This window comes from Dendrobates tinctorius, unplaced genomic scaffold (genome assembly GCF_039654945.1).
Source record: "Dendrobates tinctorius isolate UK_male_01 unplaced genomic scaffold, ASM3965494v1 ptg000046l, whole genome shotgun sequence".
Lineage (NCBI taxonomy): Eukaryota > Metazoa > Chordata > Amphibia > Anura > Dendrobatidae > Dendrobates > Dendrobates tinctorius.
In genome coordinates, this window is record NW_027361714.1 from 68345201 (window position 1) to 68363905 (window position 18705).

Here is an 18705-nt window from a genome sequence, read left to right on the forward strand (position 1 = left end):
CGGCGGCCAAGCCGGAGGGGAAGTTGTTTGTCCCAGAGCAACTTCGCCTGAAACTCTTGCAGGAGTTCCATGAATCCAAGCTGAGTGCTCACCCTGGTATTTCAGCCACACGTCTGGCGGTGGCTAGGATCTTTTGGTGGCCTACCCTTGGTTCGGACATAAAAAAATTCTTTGCTTGTTGTGGGATCTGCGCTCGTTCTAAAAGCTCTCATAGCCAGCCAGCAGGGGAGCTGATGCCCTTGGCAGTACCCGAAAGACCATGGACTCACTTATCCATGGATTTTGTTACCAACCTCCCTCCATCTAAGGGTAATACAGTGGTATGGGTAGTGGTGGACAGGTTTTCTAAGCAGGCTCATTTTGTACCCCTGTCCGCACTAACGTCAGCTGAGACGTTGTCCAGGTTGTTTGTGCAGCATGTGATCCGGTTGCATGGGGTACCCCTGAATGTGGTGTTTGATCGTGGTGTGCAGTTTGTGGCTAAGTTTTGGCGTGCTTTCTGCAAAAAATTAGGGATGTCTCTGTCCTTTTCGTCTAAATACCATCCTGAGAGCAATGGTCAGATGAAGCGCACTAACCAGTCCCTGGAACAGATCCTCAGGTGTCTAACCTCTGCTAGACAGAATGACTGGTGTGATGCACTGCCGTTGGCTGAATTTGCCTTCAATAGTCGGGTGAGTCAATCCACGGGTATGACTGCTTTTTTGATCAATTATGGGTTCAGTCCTCATTTTGGTGAGTTTTCTTATCTGGACTCGGGGTGTCCCGGGGCTGAGGGCTCTGTTCAGCGATTACAGAATACGTGGGCAGAAGTTCAGCGGAGTATATCTAGGTCTCAGGGCAGGTATAAGTTTTTCGCGGACAGGAAACGAACACTAGGGCCCATGTTTCAGGTTGGAGACAAGGTTTGGCTCTCCACTCGAAACATTAAGTTGAAGGTTACTTTAGCCAAGTTGGGGCCCAAATTCATTGGCCCATACAAGAGTGTGGAAAAAATCAATCCAGTGGCGTATAGGCTGTGCCTTCCACCCTCTTTCAAGATCCCTAACGTCTTCCACAAATCTCTACTGAAACCTTTTGAAGCAGTCCGGGGAGACTCCGAGTCTGTTGCTTCTCCTGTTTTGGTCGAGGGGCAGGTGGAGTACGAGGTTGGTCATATCGTAGATTCCAGGTTGGTACGGCGGTCGGTACAGTACCTGGTTCATTGGAAGGGGTATGGACCGGAAGACAGGTCCTGGGTACCGGCCCGGTTGATGCATGCTGATCGCCTGGTGCAGGCTTTCCATGCTAGGTACCTGGGCAACCCTGGGGGTCCGGAGGCCCCCCGTTGAGAGGGGGTACTGTCATGATCTCAGTGCGGGTTTGACTCGCACACGTGGGGTTAATGTCTGGAACCAGTGCTGATGACTGGCATTTCTGGGGTTAAAGGTTGTGATCCTGGTGCAGGCTTACCTGCACATCTGGGGCTATGATTGTGGCCTCTCCCTGGTTCTGGGAGAGGCTTCTTATAGCCTCAGGACGCTCCCATCCCTGTCAATTATACTCTTGCCCTTGGCATAGTATGGTGACCCCTGAGTGTGTTTTTGCTGGGTTCTGGTTGCTTGATAATCTGTGTATGACTCGGTCTGTTCTCTGGATATTGCTTTGGACTCTGCTTGGTACCTTCTATGTCTGTTTGGTTTTGACTGCTGCTTGGCCCTGACTATCCGCTCTGTCTCATTCTTGGTACGTTACGGCTATCTCTGTGTATGAACCCCGTTTTGCCTGACTCTGAGTAATTCTGTATAGTGTCTTTCCATCTCACTAAGCAGGATGCTAAGCCCCGCCCCCTTGCAGTCACCTGACCGTAGGTCCCGTGTTTGCTTGCTAAACTTCAGTATCCACAGGTCCTGTGCATTGGTACTTTCTGGCTGTACCTGACCCCGGTTCCCCTACAGTGCAGGTGAGTCCCTGCTCAGCAGAGGCTGCACGCCAGCGCTGACAGGATCCTGACACTCAGGACACGCGCACTGGCTCAGTGAGCAAGTACAGCGCGGTGTTTCTGACATTATGTAAGTATTTGTTTCTCTGCATATTAATCCATGCACTTTGATAATACAGTAGATCAATTTTCACTTTGGTTTTCATAGTGGTCATATTAGTACTTGTTTCTTTGTATATTCATTCATGCACTTTGCACTTTGATTAAAGATTAATCTTTCACTTTGGTTCTCGTAGTGGTCACTATCATTAATGCACATTTTTATATACTATTCATATGCATGCTATTATTCTGATTCATTTCGGTGTTGCTACTTTGCACTCGATAAACTCTGTCTTCTTTCATTGTTATAATACTGGACGAGCTCACAGTGCGCATGTGCGTTTATCCTGACCTCTGATTACTTCCCGAGGTGCTCTGACACTGACACGCAGAGCTTACAGCTTGCGTGTCATTGAGCGCTGTTAAGAGGAAGTACGTCAGCTAGGAGGCAGGCCAATGCACCATGCGCCGCAGTAAGTCTATACCGTCCCACTCCTTCCCTTCTCTTTAGCTATTGGCGGTTGGCCTCATAAATATTCAGATACTCCTCACCCTGACACACCTCCGGAAGAATTTGGCAGCAAAACGCGCGTCGGGGTGAGGGGACCCTGAGCCACATGTGTCTGCAAGGAGGTAATATGCCTTTCTCTATACTATATCTCATCTTTATTATCTAGCTATTTCATTTGGTAGAATATATATTATAGCGGTTACACTGGGGACTACTCTATGACTCTTCTTATGTGTCAGTATATTAATTTTTTGCACGGCTAGTTTTTGCCTATATTACATGAATGCTGCAAGCACTTATGAACTGGGGCTTTTGATATATGCTATATGGCACTAATTGTGAGACATATTATGTTGTGATAGCTGATAATATAATATACTTTAATTATTATTTAACTAGTTATGGCATTTTTTGCCCATGTCACATGAATGTTGTAAAGCGCCTGTGAATTACTGTTTCTGATATTATTGTATGCTTATGGTATTAATTGTGAGACATAGTATATTAAATTGGCACAATACATCATAGCACAGTGTAATTTAGACTGTACATCTATTTTTGCTATATATTATCTTGGCTCAGTGTCCCTTGGACAACATTATGTCTTTAGTTTTAAATTTTTGTCTTTTTAATATTACTTGAATAAAATTCATTATTTTATACATATTTGGGATCTCTTCGTTCCTCCCTCATTTCTGTGGTATATGGGAGATTAGTGTTTTCTATTATTGTTGAAGTGCCCGTAGAGATTTGGACACCTATAGTGATAATTAGATTAAATAATTGTAAATAAAATGTTCATTTCTAGTACTTGGCTGAAAACTCTTTGTTGGCAATGACTGCCTGAAGTCTTGAACTCATGTACATCACCAGATGCTGTATTTCCTCCTTTTTGATGCTCTGCCAGGCCTTCACTGTGGTGGTTTTCAGTTGCTGTTTGTTTGTGGGCCTTTCTGTTTGAAGTTTAGTCTTTAACAAGTGAAATGCATGCTCAGTTGGGTTGAGATCAGGTGACTGTCTTGGCCATTCAAGAATATTCCACTTCTTTGCTTTAATAAACTCCTGGGTTGCTTTGGCTTTATGTTTTGGGTCATTGTCCATCTGTAGTATGAAACGACGACGAATCAGTTTGGCTGCATTTGGCTGGATCTGAGCACACAGTATGGCTCTGAATACCTTAGAATTCATTCGGCTGCTTCTGTCCTGTGTCACATCATCAATAAACACTAGTGACCCAGTGCCACTGGCAGCCATGCATGCCCAAGCCATCACACTGCCTCCGCCGTGTTTTACAGATGATGTGGTATGCTTTGAATCTTGAGCTTTACCATGCCTTCGCCATACTTTTCTCTTTCCATCATTCTGGTAGAGGTTGATCTTGGGTTCATCTGTCCAAAGAATGTTCTTCCAGAACTGTGCTGGCTTTTTTAGATGTTTTTTAGCAAAGTCCAGTCTAGCCTTTTTATTTTTGATGCTTATGAGTGGCTTGCACCGTGCAGTGAACCCTCTGTATTTACTTTCATGCAGTCTTCTCTTTATGGTAGATTTGGATATTGATATTCCTACCTCCTGGAGAGTGTTGTTCACTTGGTTGGCTGTTGTGAAGGGGTTTCTCTTCACCATGGAGACTATTTTGCGATCATCCACCACTGTCATCTTCCGTGAGCTCCCAGGTCTTTTTGCATTGATGAGTTCACCAGTGTTTTCTTTCTTTCTCAGGATGTACCAAACTGTAGATTTTGCCACTCATAATGTTGTAGCAATTTCTCGGATGGGTTTTTTCTGTTTTTGCAGCTTAAGGATGGCTTGTTTCACCTGCATGGAGAGTTCCTTTGACCGCTTGTTTCCTTCACAGCAAAACCTTCCAAATGCAAGCACCACACCTCAAATCAACTTGAGGCCTTTTATCTGCTTAATTGAGAATGACATAACGAAAGGATTGCCCACACCTGTCCATGAAATAGCCTTGGAGTCAATTGTCCAATTACTTTTGGTCCCTTTAAAAACAGGGTGGCACATGTTAAGGAGCTGAAACTCCTAAACCCTTCATCCAATTTTAATGTGGATACCCTCAAATGAAAGCTGAAAGTCTGAACTTCAACTGCATCTGAATTGTTTTGTTTAAAATTCGTTGTGGTAATGTCTAGAGCCAAAATTAGAAAAATGTTGTCTCTGTCCAAATATATATGGACCTAACTGTAGATAGCTGTGAGATATATAATTTGTGGCTTGAATGTGTAACTTACTGCACTTCTATACATTATGTGACAAAGTCACTGGTAATGTAATAGAGGGTTATGTTAAAGTTGCATAATGGGCTGGTTTCATGTGGACATTCATAGAACGGGTGGGAGAATGCCCACTTAATCTCCACCTGCAGAGCTGACAGGTGTGATGCAGAATCATGAGATCAATCACATCATGGAGAAGTCACATGGTCTTGGGTCTAAGTAACTGGGCTCTAGAGGCAGTCTGTATTCAGCAAGACTGGAGAGATTATTCTCTAGCGGTTTGTGTTCCCCGCATAAGAATGTACTGTGTTACAGTGTTTTGCTTTTCTTTGTTGCTTTTCCTGTTTTCGCTAGAAAGGCTGTTTATTTTCCCCTGTTCTTGGTTTATGCCGCATAATAATAAACTAACTGAAGATTTAAAGAGACAGTGTTCCAATTTTTCAACCGCCACATGAGTTGAACTACCACAATCTGTACATCTACTTATTTTTGGCTGGGAAGGCCCAACAACCATGGACCTTTCCAGTCTGATAATATCAGCCAACAGCTGTCTGCTTTATCTCTGCTGTTTTAAAAAATAGGGGGAGCCCATATCATTTTTTTTCATTTAATTCAATTATTTTTTTAGCTGGCTTACTAAAAAGCATTGCAAGCTACTGTATCTATTTATTTAGTACCTATCTAGTATCTAGCTATCTATTATCTTTGCACGTCTTTTACACTCACTGTAAAAATCAGTAATTTCTTGAATGCATATTATTGCGGTGTCTCATGGACATCATCTGTGTGCTGTACATGTTTTACACTGACTCATAGACTTGTATGGGTCCATGTGATCTGTGCTGCCGGTAAAAATGGACATGTTTCTGTGTGGTTCACAAGGAAATGTGCTCCAAAGAATATAATGGGTATGCATGTGTATGTGTCTCTGGTGCGTGTGAAAAATGATGCCACACGTATCGGAAACACTGACGTGTGAAGGGGACCTTACATGGAATGCCTCCATAAGTCACTCGAGAGTCCAGCAAAAAGTGCTCAGAGTTGATTTAGTACATCAAAGAATATCCGTATAGTCTTAGACAAAGTTATAATGAGAAAATACTCCTAATATATCACCTACATTGTTTTTCTGCTTGCTCTAAACTACAATGTTAAATGAAAAAAAATTGGATTATTACCAAGAAGAGCAGCCATATAACAGGCTCTCCCAGATTGGGCTGCAAAATTGATTATTTGAGATAGTATTAAAATGCTATAGAAATTGATTGCCAGCTAATATAAAGGAGAAAAGCTATCTGTCACTGCTTGAGTTAAAAAATAGCATCTTCATTCATGCATGTTATTAAAGCTAGTGGCCTGAAAGTCCTTTGGAAAGATAAGGGATATCTAAGAGATATTGAAATTGCAGTTTTCTCTTATCTTGTACTTGAAGTTAATGCAATGCTTTTACTAATTTCCAAGACTCATTAGTTACAATGTCAAAATGTGAATTTAAAATTAAAATGCTTTCAAACAGTGGTATATAGTTAATAACCCATGAATTGAGATTTCCCCATTAATCATCCATGCATGAAGAAAGTTATTTCATTTTAAATGCAAGAGATTTCTTGATGACCTATGTTCCTTACACTTATGTTTTATTTTTAACTAAGGTGCATATGAACAGCATAAAGCTGTGTGTGGTCCTTGATGCTGCACTGTTGAGCATGCTTAAGGAGATTTTTTAAACATAGGAAAAAAATCAAGCACAGATGAAGCCAAGGCCAGTTCACCTCTTTTTGCAGTGTGTGCACCAGATGCCTATCTGGAGTCACCACTGGACTCCTAGCCAGTAATTTACCTACAATATGCGAAGTATAGTGATGCGCGAACCACTGGATGTTTGGATCCATCGAGTTCAGCTGAACATCTTAAAAATATTCTGTTCGGGTACCTGAATGGTACCCAAACCCGGACCCCATCCAGATGACCTAGGTGACCTCTCTTACAGCACCACTCACTGAACTTACAGTGAATTTGTACATAAACCTCTGTGAGGACACTTGTGAAAAGTAAATCCAGGATTTTTTTTTCTCATAAGCATAGCATATTCAATATGAGAAAGGTTGACGTCAAGGGACATTGTAAGAACCCTGCCGGCATCACTGCATGGCTTACCATTCCCCACCTACCTTACTCACTACTTCGGGCCATGCTGTGAGTTCTGTCTGCTGCCGGCTCTATGCTGTATGCCTCTTGCCTCATGCCTGCTCTCTGCATACTTCCTAGCTGTGTGCATAGGGGAGCGGCGCCGGCACTCTCTGGTTCTTATGGAATCAGTATGCACCGGCCTATGGTGTTCCCAGCCAATTTCCAAAAGGCCTCTAGCATTTAGGGAAGCTCCATCTGGTGGAAGCTGCCTGAGCAATGCCTTTACTCTGTCAGTGTCTTGCTGCTGAGTTGCCAGGTCCTGTCCTGTCTCGGGCTTCATTCTCAGATCTCTTTCTGTGTGCTTTGTGTCTTGTTTTCTGCCCACCAGGAGGCTGTATATCCTGGTCTCTGTATCCCTGTCTCTGTGCTTTGTGCATTTCTCGTTCCACCCACCAGGAGGCAGAATATCCTGGTCTGTGTCCTTGTTCCTGTGCACTGACTCATACCTTGCATTGTCTGAATTCCATCTTATACCTGCGTCCATCTTATCCCTGTCTCTGTGCCTTTCTCTGCACGTTGCCTAGTCTGAACTCTGTCCTATACCTCTGCCTGTTAGTCTCCTTGTCTGTGACTCCTTTCCCTGCTGTATTTATCATTGAGTCCTCTCCATCTTCCTGCTCTGGTTCCTTGCTCTGCCTTTGCTCCGCACTCTTGCGGTTCTGCCTGTGCTCAGCTTCTGCTAATGCAGAGCCTCTTGCTGCAGCTCCTCTCTGCATACCTTGCAGTTCCGCTTTGCTCCACTCCTGCTTCTGCAGAACCTCTTGCTGCAGCTTCTCTCCTCATACCTTGCGGTTCCACCTTGCTTCGTCCTTGCTGCTGCAGAACACCTTGCTGCAGCTCCTCTCTGCATACCTGTGGCTCCACTTTGCTCTCCTTTCCTGTGGCACCTGCTGCTGCAGAACCTCTTGCTGCAAACTGCAGTTTCTCTCCGCAGCCTTGCTATTCTACCCTGCTCCGTTCCTTGCGATTCTACCCTGCTCTGCAACCCTGCAGTTCTGCTATGTTTCCGTTCCGTATCCTGTGGATTCTTGTCCTAGCCCTCTGTACTGGTTCCTGAACCAGATTCTGCATCTTCTGTGTGAACAGCTCTCTACCTGTTCTCTCACACCATTTAAATCTCTCTATGTTCCATCCTTCCCGAACAAGTTCCTACACCTCTAGTGTGAACAGCCCCTACTCATCCCAGTCTGTGTCTCTGTCCTGTCACTACTGAGTCAGTTCCTACCTGCCAGTGCCTCAGCAGTGCCCACCTGCCAGTGCCTCAGCCATGCCCACCTGCCTGCCAGTGCCTCCGTCGTGCCCGTCTGTCCTGCCAGAGTGCCAGCCGTGCCCACCTGTCATGCCAGAGTGCCAGCTGTGCTTGCCTGTCCTGCCAAAATGCCAGCCGTGCCCATCAGAGTACCAGTTGTGCGTGTCAGCACCTGCCCTAACCTGTTATCAGTGTCCAGTGGGATCAGCAGCCACAGCCAGACACCACCCAGGAGTGGTACCTGGCAGCTACCTGCAGCACAAGCCTGACCTCACCATCAGAGGCTCCAGTGAGCACCAAGGTAGCTGCTTAGTCATGCCCCTTCCAGTGTAGTCTGGTTTGTAGCACAGTGGGGCCACACTCCCCTTGCTCGCGCCAACCAGTCAGGGAGCGAGAATTTAAGACATGGATGAGTTGGTGCCTGCTAAGGCCGTGTGACACATCAGAAGGTGACTATATCTGGTTCTAGCTTCCTGTCTAAATTTGGTCAGCACAGTACACCACTGACAAACACAGACAAGTGTAAGGATGTTGTTGGTTGGATGGCAGACTAAGGCTAGTTTCACACTTGCTTTTTTTTGCAGCGCGTTTTTCCCGCAAAAAAACGCATTGAAAAAACGCATACATAAGCATACAACTGCTGCGTTTTTTTCAAGCATTTTTATGAGCATGCATGAAAAAAACGCAGCGTTTTTATGCGTTTGTATGCGTTTTTAGTGCGTTTTTACCGCGTTTGCGTTTTTTCCCAACATTTTTAGGTGGCCCCTCACACTACCCAAACCATGACTTTACTAACCCTAACCCTGACCCTAACCCTAACCCTAACCCTGACCCTAACCCTTAACCAAATCATACTTAACCCTAACCCAAACCCTAAACCCTAACTAACCCTAACCCTAACCCTAACCCTAACCCTGACCCTAACCCTAACCCTAACCCTAACCCTGACCCTAACCCTAACCCTGACCCTAACCCTTAACAAAACCATACTTAACCCTAACCCTGACCCTAACCCTAACCCTAACCCTAACCCTGACCCTAACCCTTAACCAAACCATACTTAACCCTAATCCTGACCCTAACCCTGACCCTAACCCTAACCCTAACCCTAACCCTGACCCTAACCCTTAACAAAACCATACTTAACCCTAATCCTGACCCTAACCCTGACCCTAATCCTTAACAAAACCATACTTAACCCTAACCCTGACCCTAACCCTAACCCTGACCCTAACCCTAACCCTAACCCTAACCCTGACCCTAACCCTTAACAAAACCATACTTAACCCTAATCCTGACCCTAACCCTGACCCTAATCCTTAACAAAACCATACTTAACCCTAACCCTGACCCTAACCCTAACCCTGACCCTAACCCTAACCCTAACCCTAACCCTAACCCTAACCCTGACCCTAACCCTTAACAAAACCATACTTAACCCTAATCCTGACCCTAACCCTGACCCTAACCCTTAACAAAACCATACTTAACCCTAACCCTGACCCTAACCCTAACCCTGACCCCAACCCTAACCCTAACCCTGACCCTAACTCTAACCCAAACCCCTAAATTCCATGGTTAAAAAAAAAAACGCATATGCAAAAAAACGCATACATGAGCATGCCAGTGCGCACATATGCGCATCCATAGGCTATAATGGCCATTTTTAGCGCAAAACGTGCGCATATGTGCGCATGCGCTTTTTTGCAGGGCCAAAAAATGCAACATGCTGCGTCTGGAAAATACCAACGCACACCCCAAAAAAACGCAGCGCATGAAAATCGCATACATGCGCTAACCAGCGCGCAGGTATGCGCACCCATGTTAAATATAGGGGAAAAAACGCATGCGCAGGTATGCGTTTTTTTCCAGCGCTAAAAAACGCAAATGTGAAACCAGCCTAAGGCTCCAGTGTGTTGACAAGCAGCATCACAAAGTTTTCCACACAGTCCAGTCTCAGTAGCAAATAGGCTGGGCCTCTGAATCCTTAGGCCCTCTTTCCACCCCCCATCAAGAGTCCCAGGAAACATATGACCCTAACTGGACACTCTGAGAAACTGTTTACATTCCCTTGTAATTTTGCAGGCCTCTCAAAGTGCACCATTAAAGAAGATCATGAGAAGTTGGAGTGCAGTGATGTCCAAACATTTGAACACTCACAGCCAGGAGAAAGCCACGTTGGGAAAGGTCAATTCATGTCTGGAGAGGTGGAGGATAATCATGATGCACAGTTGCCATCAGGTCAGCCAAAAGTCGCATCTCAGAAGGAGGATCAGATTGATGAATTGGATGATGATGTGGTCGATGATGAGTCCACTGATCCAATCTGGCACCCCTAGCAAGCACAGCAGTGCAGGGAGGGATGGATCCGTAGCACAAAAACAGGCAAGAAGAGGTAGTGGTTTGACCAGAGGGAGAACTCGGGCAACTGTTAGACAGAGCCACCCACATGGCTAGATAACAGGCCAAAGATGTGTTTGTCCTCTGAATAGCAGTTTTATTTTCTGAAATTACTTCAGACAGAACAACTGTAATTTGTAGCATCTGCCAAACCAAGCTAAGAGTCAAGAACACTGCCAACCTGAGCACCACCAGCATGAAAAAGCACATGGCAGCCAAGCACCCCAGTAGGTGGGCGGAAAGCCTGGGTACAAAATCTGTGTCTGAGGGTGAAACCACTTCCCCTTCCCCTGTGTTATGGACTTTCCAATCTGATGTCCATGAAGCAGTTGCTGATGTCGCCTGCCCACAACCTGCAGTTGCACAGACACAGTAGTCAACAATCACTTCCAGTTCATTGTCCCAGCACAGCATTCAGTTGTCCCTGCAACAGATGTTTAACTGAAAGCAGAAACATCCACCCACCCACAAGCTCAAACGCTAAATACCCACATTGCCAGATTATAGGCGTTTCGATTTGTGGGAACTTTCCGCAACTTCCTGGCAGTGGCAGTCCCACAGTACTTGATTCCCAGCCTCTAGTATATTTCCCAATGTTTCGTCCCCGCATTACATAAGCACATGTTACACAATATCAGCTGTGCTCTGGCCAATGCAGTCACAGGGAAGGTCCACCTAGCCACAGATACATGGACAAGTTCTTGTGGACAGGGATGCTACATTTCCCTGATGGCACACCTGGTTAGCCTGGTGGAGTCTGGGACACAGTCAGACGCTGGGACATCACACATTTTTCCCACACCAAGAATAGCGGGCCGAACTTCCATCAGGGTTTCAGTCTCCACCTATTCCACTTCCTATTTCTCCTCCTCCTCCTCATCCTTTGCGCAACTAGCCTCCCCATCACTCTCCAGCTGGGAAGTCTGCAGCACTGCCTTGGTGAAGAGGCAGCACGCTCTGCTAAACCTCATCTGATTAGGTGATAAAGCTCACAAAGCAGCCAAGCTGATGAAAGGGATAAAAGAACAGACCGATCAGTGGCTCTCCCCGCTGAACCTCCAACCAGGTCTGGGTGTAACTTGGTGGCATCTTTAAAGCTTGGCAAGCTGGTACATGTTCCATGCATGGCCCACGTGCTGAAATTGGTTGTACAGCAGTTTTTAAAAACATACCCTGACTTGCAGGACCTAATTGCCAAGGTATGCCAAGTCAGCAGCACACATTCAAGTCATCTCAGGCTTTAGTCAGTCTAGCTTCACTGCAGCAACTCTTTAATTTGCCACTTCACTGACACTCTGGAATCCAACTTTTCATATGTTGGCAAGGCTTGGTGAGCAGCAGAGGGCAGTGTCTGAATTCAGGCTTCTCAATGACAGTCAGAGTAACACTCAGCCCCCACACATAACAACTGCCAAGTGGGTGTGGATCACTGACATGTGAAGTTCTTGAAAACTTTGATTACTACACCAAGATGGTGAGTGCTGATGGTGCTAATATCAGCGTAACCATCCCATTGCTTTGTCTATTTAAACATTCTCTGCAGATTCTCAAAGAGGACGCTTGGAGTGAAGAGGAGGTGGCTATGGAGCAAGATTTTACAGTGGCTTACACCACACAATTCAGCCTCACACAGTATTATGAGGTCACACTGGGTGATGAAGAGGAACAGGAAGAAGAGGAGGTGGAGGAGGAACAGGAGTTTTTGGTCTGCACTACAGAGGGGACCTCAAATTCTAGCTTCATGCCTATCCAGCATGGATGGCCTGAAGAGGAGGAGGCTATGAGTCGTGAGGAGGCGAGGATTGTTAGTGTACTTCCTGGTGAGCAAACTGAATGTTTGACTCTTTGTGCTCTGCCACCACTAGATCACGAGGATGAACGTGTTCCGTGATCCAAAAGCTAGGTTTTTTTTTCAAGAGTGTTTATGATGCCCGTAAAAAAAATTGTTTACACAGTATGTTGATGTGTACCCCCCCAGGGGGAAATGTTTGTCAGCCCATACACTTAGTGTATGGGCATTACAACCATAGGAGAACTGCTCCTTTAAATTGGGAAAAGATTTTTAGTAGGCCATCCTCCACTTCTCTTCCGACACCACCACTAGATCACGAGGGTGAATGTGTTCCGTGATGCAACAGACAGGTTTTTTTTTTGAAGGGTGTTTATGATGCCCGTAAAAAAATGTTTACACAGTATATTGATGTGTACCCCCATGGGGAAATATTTGTTAGCCCATACACTTAGTGTATGGGCATTATAACCATAGGAGACCAGCTCCCTTAAATTGGGAAAAGATTTTTAGTAGGCCATCATCCACATTTCTTACGACACCACCACTAGATCACAAGGGTGAACGTATTCCGTGATGCAACAGCCACGTTACTGTTTGCAAAGGGGTGTTTATGTTCTGAGCAGAGTTCACCTATCATTTCTTGTGTCTCCCCCCACCCAATGAGGAGTCCAAATAAATATCAATTTAAAAAAAATTATAGAAGAGAAAATAGATAGTCGTGGTATGTCACTGCGCCCTACCTACACTCGAGAAATTTATTTTTTATTACCAGCATTAAATACAAATTTTTAAATGCAGATGAAGTTGATAAAAAAAATCTGTGTCCTCCCAGCATTCCTCTGTACACATCTCAGTATTTAGATCACTATTAGCATGATCTATTTCCCTTCAGCATTTCTCTCTATTCCTATCACAGACAGCACAACATACTTCAGCCGCAGGGCAATAAGTATTGCCTACGATTGTAGAGTTCTTGATGACATTTTCACAGTGTGAAATATTAATTAGGCATAAAAACTTTATTGTCCTAGAACACAGTCAGTGGACACTTAGTAATTCCCCCCATTTCCTGGAATATGCAGATCTTCATATCCATTTGTAGGAATCCAGATATTGAAACTACAAAACAACAAAGATTATCCTTTATGTAGAAACAGACTATTGAAGAAATTTAAACAAGTTATTCAACATTTATCCTCCCTTGACATTACAGTTGAACCATAATCATGCTGTATCAGAATACTAGAGCAAGGGGAGCACGGAAATTCTTGATGCAATAAGGCAATTGTCAATGAATGTGAACTGTACTACAATGCTAGGAAAACGATTGATTGGCAAATGTCTGATGCCAGACTCCTTCAAACATCAACTACTTGGTAGTGATCAGCGCAAAGCAAAACCCATGAAGAAAAATGAAGGGTTTTTCTTAAGAAGTCTCTGGGCCCATATGTTAATTGGAAAACTCTCTTATTACAATCACCAATTTGTGATGTCTCATCAGAGCTTAATCTTAAATGCAGTTGGTTGGATGACTGCTAATGATCCTGAGGATTTAAAGAGTGCTTTTAAGATAATATCAGGATCAACTTCAGCAGGAGGATTTGAAGCAACACTGGAGGAGGAGGTTGTGTTTACTGTAGATTCACATTCCTTCTTTGATGGGGTGTCACTTAATCTTAGAAGTATGGGCTGATCTGATGTTATCACACTACCAGTCTCTCATATAATATTAGAAAGGGTCAAATGTAATCTCATGTATATATATCCCTAAAAAAGATACTTTATTCATTAAAAACCACAAATGTGGTAAACACCAACGAAGTGACAAAAATAGAAAAAAGGAAAGTGTTCAAACATGAAACCACTCTAAGGTGACACCTAAGAGTCCCTGATATAGCCCTGAGCTGACGTCTACCTGTCCGCGGAGGTTGGCACCCTAGGGGGGAACGTTGTGGCACCCCCGCTCAACGATGGCTGTCCCTAGGGGCCCTGGTATACCCTACAGCCACTAGTGGTCACCTCTACCCATTGATAAAAGGGAACCTCTACTGCTAGACAGAGACCAATCTGCTCTATAGAGGGCCCTGTGTCCCAAAGAGAAGAAGTTAAAAAATAGAGAACACATATGGCATCAGGTGGTGTGATCAAATACTCAATTGCATAATGATGTCACCAATATTAACAATGGGGCATCATAAATACACTTATGGGAGTCATAGTCGGGACACTTTAGATGCACTCCTTATTGCCACAATCTCACAACTGCACAGTCTCTTCACATAAAGAGAAAAGATATATAAAATACTGGCAATTTGACCAGTGTAGCACAAAATAAGGATAGTGTCCCTTTATGAAATCAAATGACATCCCAATAGAAAAATAGCCCAATATAAAAATAAACACAGAGCTGCCACAGCGATACTCATCTGTGTTCATCACCACCAGCCATCAAATGGTTAACGCCTCAACGCGTTTCGCCTGAGTAGGCTCATCAGGAGGCCCGATAATACAATGTCTTGTGTCCCATAACGGTGCAGAAGCCAACCGATACTCATCACAGTTCCTCCTTTTAAGCCCACCGCTAAGACCGCATATGCTCCGCCCACTCGCGTGACATAACAGCGCAAAGCGCCTATTGCGGTGTCCCTACTTTATTATCAAACAACACTAGACAGACCTAGATGTTCCGATTGGCTGTTAGGACCCACATGCAGCGTCACTCAGAGACAACCAATCGGGTTTCTTCATGCATCCCGGCACCATCCAATCGCTGGAGCCGAGACACAATACATGGTTTGACATGCGCAGTGTCACTTCTAGAGAACCAATAGGCAGTCTCGTATCTCTCTCCAATCGCTGCGGACGAAACATCCTGCCTGGTCTGACGTGCAGCGCACGCACATGTGATTCACAGAGAATATTAAACTCCCCCATCTTAAACGGATGCGCCACAAATAATACCTCAGTTCACCATTGTGTATATATATATATAATTTAAATGACCAAGTTGCATTCTTCACTAGCTTAACCGCTGTGTCTAATATATACACCGTGCATTAGTAGATACAAAATACACATGATGATAAACCGCAACTGATGCCACTAGTGTGAACAAGCGTCAACATGCGTCTTTCTTATCAGATACATATAATCATTTTATTGTACATATCAACTGGTATTATAGATTGCTCAAAGTCCAATGGGGAGTGAGTTAGCGTAGGGCAATAAAAGGGGGGACATTTATATATATATATAATGATCCATGACAATACATGGGAATCCCAAATAAACGGGAAACAACAAACAAAATCTGGAAGGTCAATATCCTCAAAAGAGGAAATCACATTATTCTATTATGGCTTATAAGAAACAGGCAAACGACAATTGGTCATTCAGTCCCCTCGGCTCCAAAGACTCCATCCTGAATATCCATTCACACTCTCTCCTCAGAATATTCTTATCCACATTCCCTCCTCTGGGGTTCACATTCACAACTTCTATAATACAAAATTTGATTTCACCGGGGTCACCTCTATGATATATCCACATGTGTTTAGCAAGTGGGGTGTCTCTTTGATTTCTAATATCCCCCATATGTTCTCCTACCCTCCTTCTAAATTCTCTCCTTGTCTTCCCTACATAATTTTTAGGGCAGGAGCACATGGCCATATAGACAACCCCCGTGGTCTTGCAGTTAGAAAAATCTCGTTGATAAAAGGTCTTGCCAGTGCTTGCACTACAAAAGGACTTCCCCGGTCTCATATATTTACAGTAACTACAATCCCCACATTTGAAGAAGCCACAAGGTCTCCTATCCAACCACGTGCCACTTGCCACTGGTCTCCTGTACTGACTGTGGACCAGCATATCTCTAATGGATTTACCCTTTCTGAACGTGATATTGGGGCGCTCACCGATCACATCCTTCAGATCCGGATCCAATCTTAGAACGTCCCAATGTTTAGACAGGACCTTTCTAACCTCCTGATGTTTGACATCAAAAGTCCCAATCACCCTTATTTGTTCCATAGAGTCCCCTATCTCACGTTTCTGAAGCAGTTTTTGTCTGTCTGCTTTATTTGCAAATTCATATGCTGTATCTAAAATGTGTTTAGGGTAGCCCTTGTCCTTGAAGCGGCAAAACATATCCCCAGCTTGTTTCTGAAAGAGATCATTCCTCGAGCAATTCCTCCTGAGGCGGAGGAATTGTCCCTTCGGAATTCCTCTCTTAAGAGGGACTGGATGGTGGCTCTGCCAATGTAATAAACTATTTGTGCTCGTCGGTTTACGAAAAATGCTTGTGGAGATCCCTCCCATCAGATCTTTTTTGATTCTAATATCCAAAAATGGTATTTCGGTTTTGTGAATTTCTGAGGTGAACCTGAGATTCACATCATTTTGGTTCAATTCCTTTACAAATTCTTCAAATTGATTCTTTTCCCCTGTCCATATTACAAAGACATCATCTATAAATCTATACCACATGGAGATCATTCCATGCCACCACTTTTCTTCCCCTCCGAACACGATAGTCTCCTCCCACCAGCCCAGGAACAGATTAGCATACGACGGGGCACAGGGGCACCCCATCGCAGTGCCCCTGAGCTGGTGGTAGAACCTACCATCAAAGTAAAATGCATTGTGGGTAAGAATAAACCGTAGGAGAGATGTCAAAAAATTATTATGTCCCCTACATGCTATTGACTTCTGGTTGAGGAAGTGTCCAACACCCCGGATACCCGATTCGTGTGGTATATTGCTGTAGAGGGCTTCTATATCGATGGAAGCCAACCAAGTATTTCCTTCCAAATGTACACCCTCTAGCTTAAGTAGTAGATCTGAGGTGTCCCTTAAATATGATGGAATAGAAACCACAAAGGGGCGTAATAACTGATCAATATAGAGACCACTGTTTTGTGTCAATGAATCCACCCCTGATACAATCGGTCTCCCCTTTAGAGGGTTCAGGCCTTTATGTATCTTTGGTAATGTATAAAACGTGGCTATTAATGGAAACTTAGGAAGAATAAAATCAAACTCCACCTTCGAGATTAGACCATCCCCCAGGGCCGTATCCAACAGAATTGTCAGACTTATAAGTGGTCATAGGATTAACCCTTAGCACCTCATAAGTGGAATCATCTTGCAAAATAGCATAAGACATTTTACGATATTCATTATGATTCAAAATAATCAAATTTCCCCCTTTGTCGGAGGGCTTCACAACTATTTGCTCATTCCTCTTTAGGGCCTCAAGTGCTGAGCGCTCACTTGTCATTAAGTTATCATTATTTTCCCAGTCTGGTGCTGTTAATCTCTTAAGGTCCCTCTCCACCAACCGGGCGAATATATCAATATTCCCCATGTCACCTTGAGGTGGCATCTTTTCACTTTTATTTCTTAAAGTGGAAAAGGGACCCTTTCCAGCAGCAGGGATTCTATTATTTTCATTCAAAAGTCCAAGGAGCGCCTCATACCCTTCAATATCTTCCTCACTGAGGCCTTGTTGTTTACAAGCCTCCCGGCTATTGTGTCTAAAAAACTTCTTCCACTTTAATTTAATTTGTGGTTTTTAATGAATAAAGTATCTTTTTTAGGGAGTTATCACACTACCATTCAAATGAAAATTGCATTTCATTGGTTGTCCATCTAGGTATATGTTGTATTTTTTGTAGGCACCAACTGCATCTTCCTTTCTTACAAAACACAACCTCTGCAACTCCGGAACTAAACAAGCAGATGCACTTTAAGGCACTGCATATACAGAAAACTACACTATATCTTCCTCTGTGACTTTTGGATGCAAATTATTAATGGTCATTTTTGTGCCTTCTAAAGTGCTAAAGTCAGACTCTTTTGGAGTCGGCCCTACTGAAGAACAATACTCCTTGGTGACAAGTGTCTGTGACACATTGGTTAGAGCATTTGTGTGCAATAAAGATGGCGAAGTCTCGTGCTGAGTAGACATGGGAGATGTGTATGCATTATTCTGTACTAATTTAGTAAAAGGTAAAGCTTGCCCAAGAGAAAATGAATTTCCAGGCATTCCTGGTCTTTTTTGCACAATGTGGGCAGCTGTAATCTGCATCTTCTTGGTGGGAATGTGGGAAAGCTCCAAGTCATCTTCAATACCATCATCGTCCATATCTTGTAAAGAGGAAATATGTCGTTTCCCAGGTTCGTGGTTAACTACGTTTATTCGCATTCCTTTAACAGTGTTCTTTACACTGAAGAAATAGTTTTCGGCTGTGAAATTTTGATGGTCTTGTTAATATTTATGGGTGAAGATGAACAATCTTGGGCCACGGG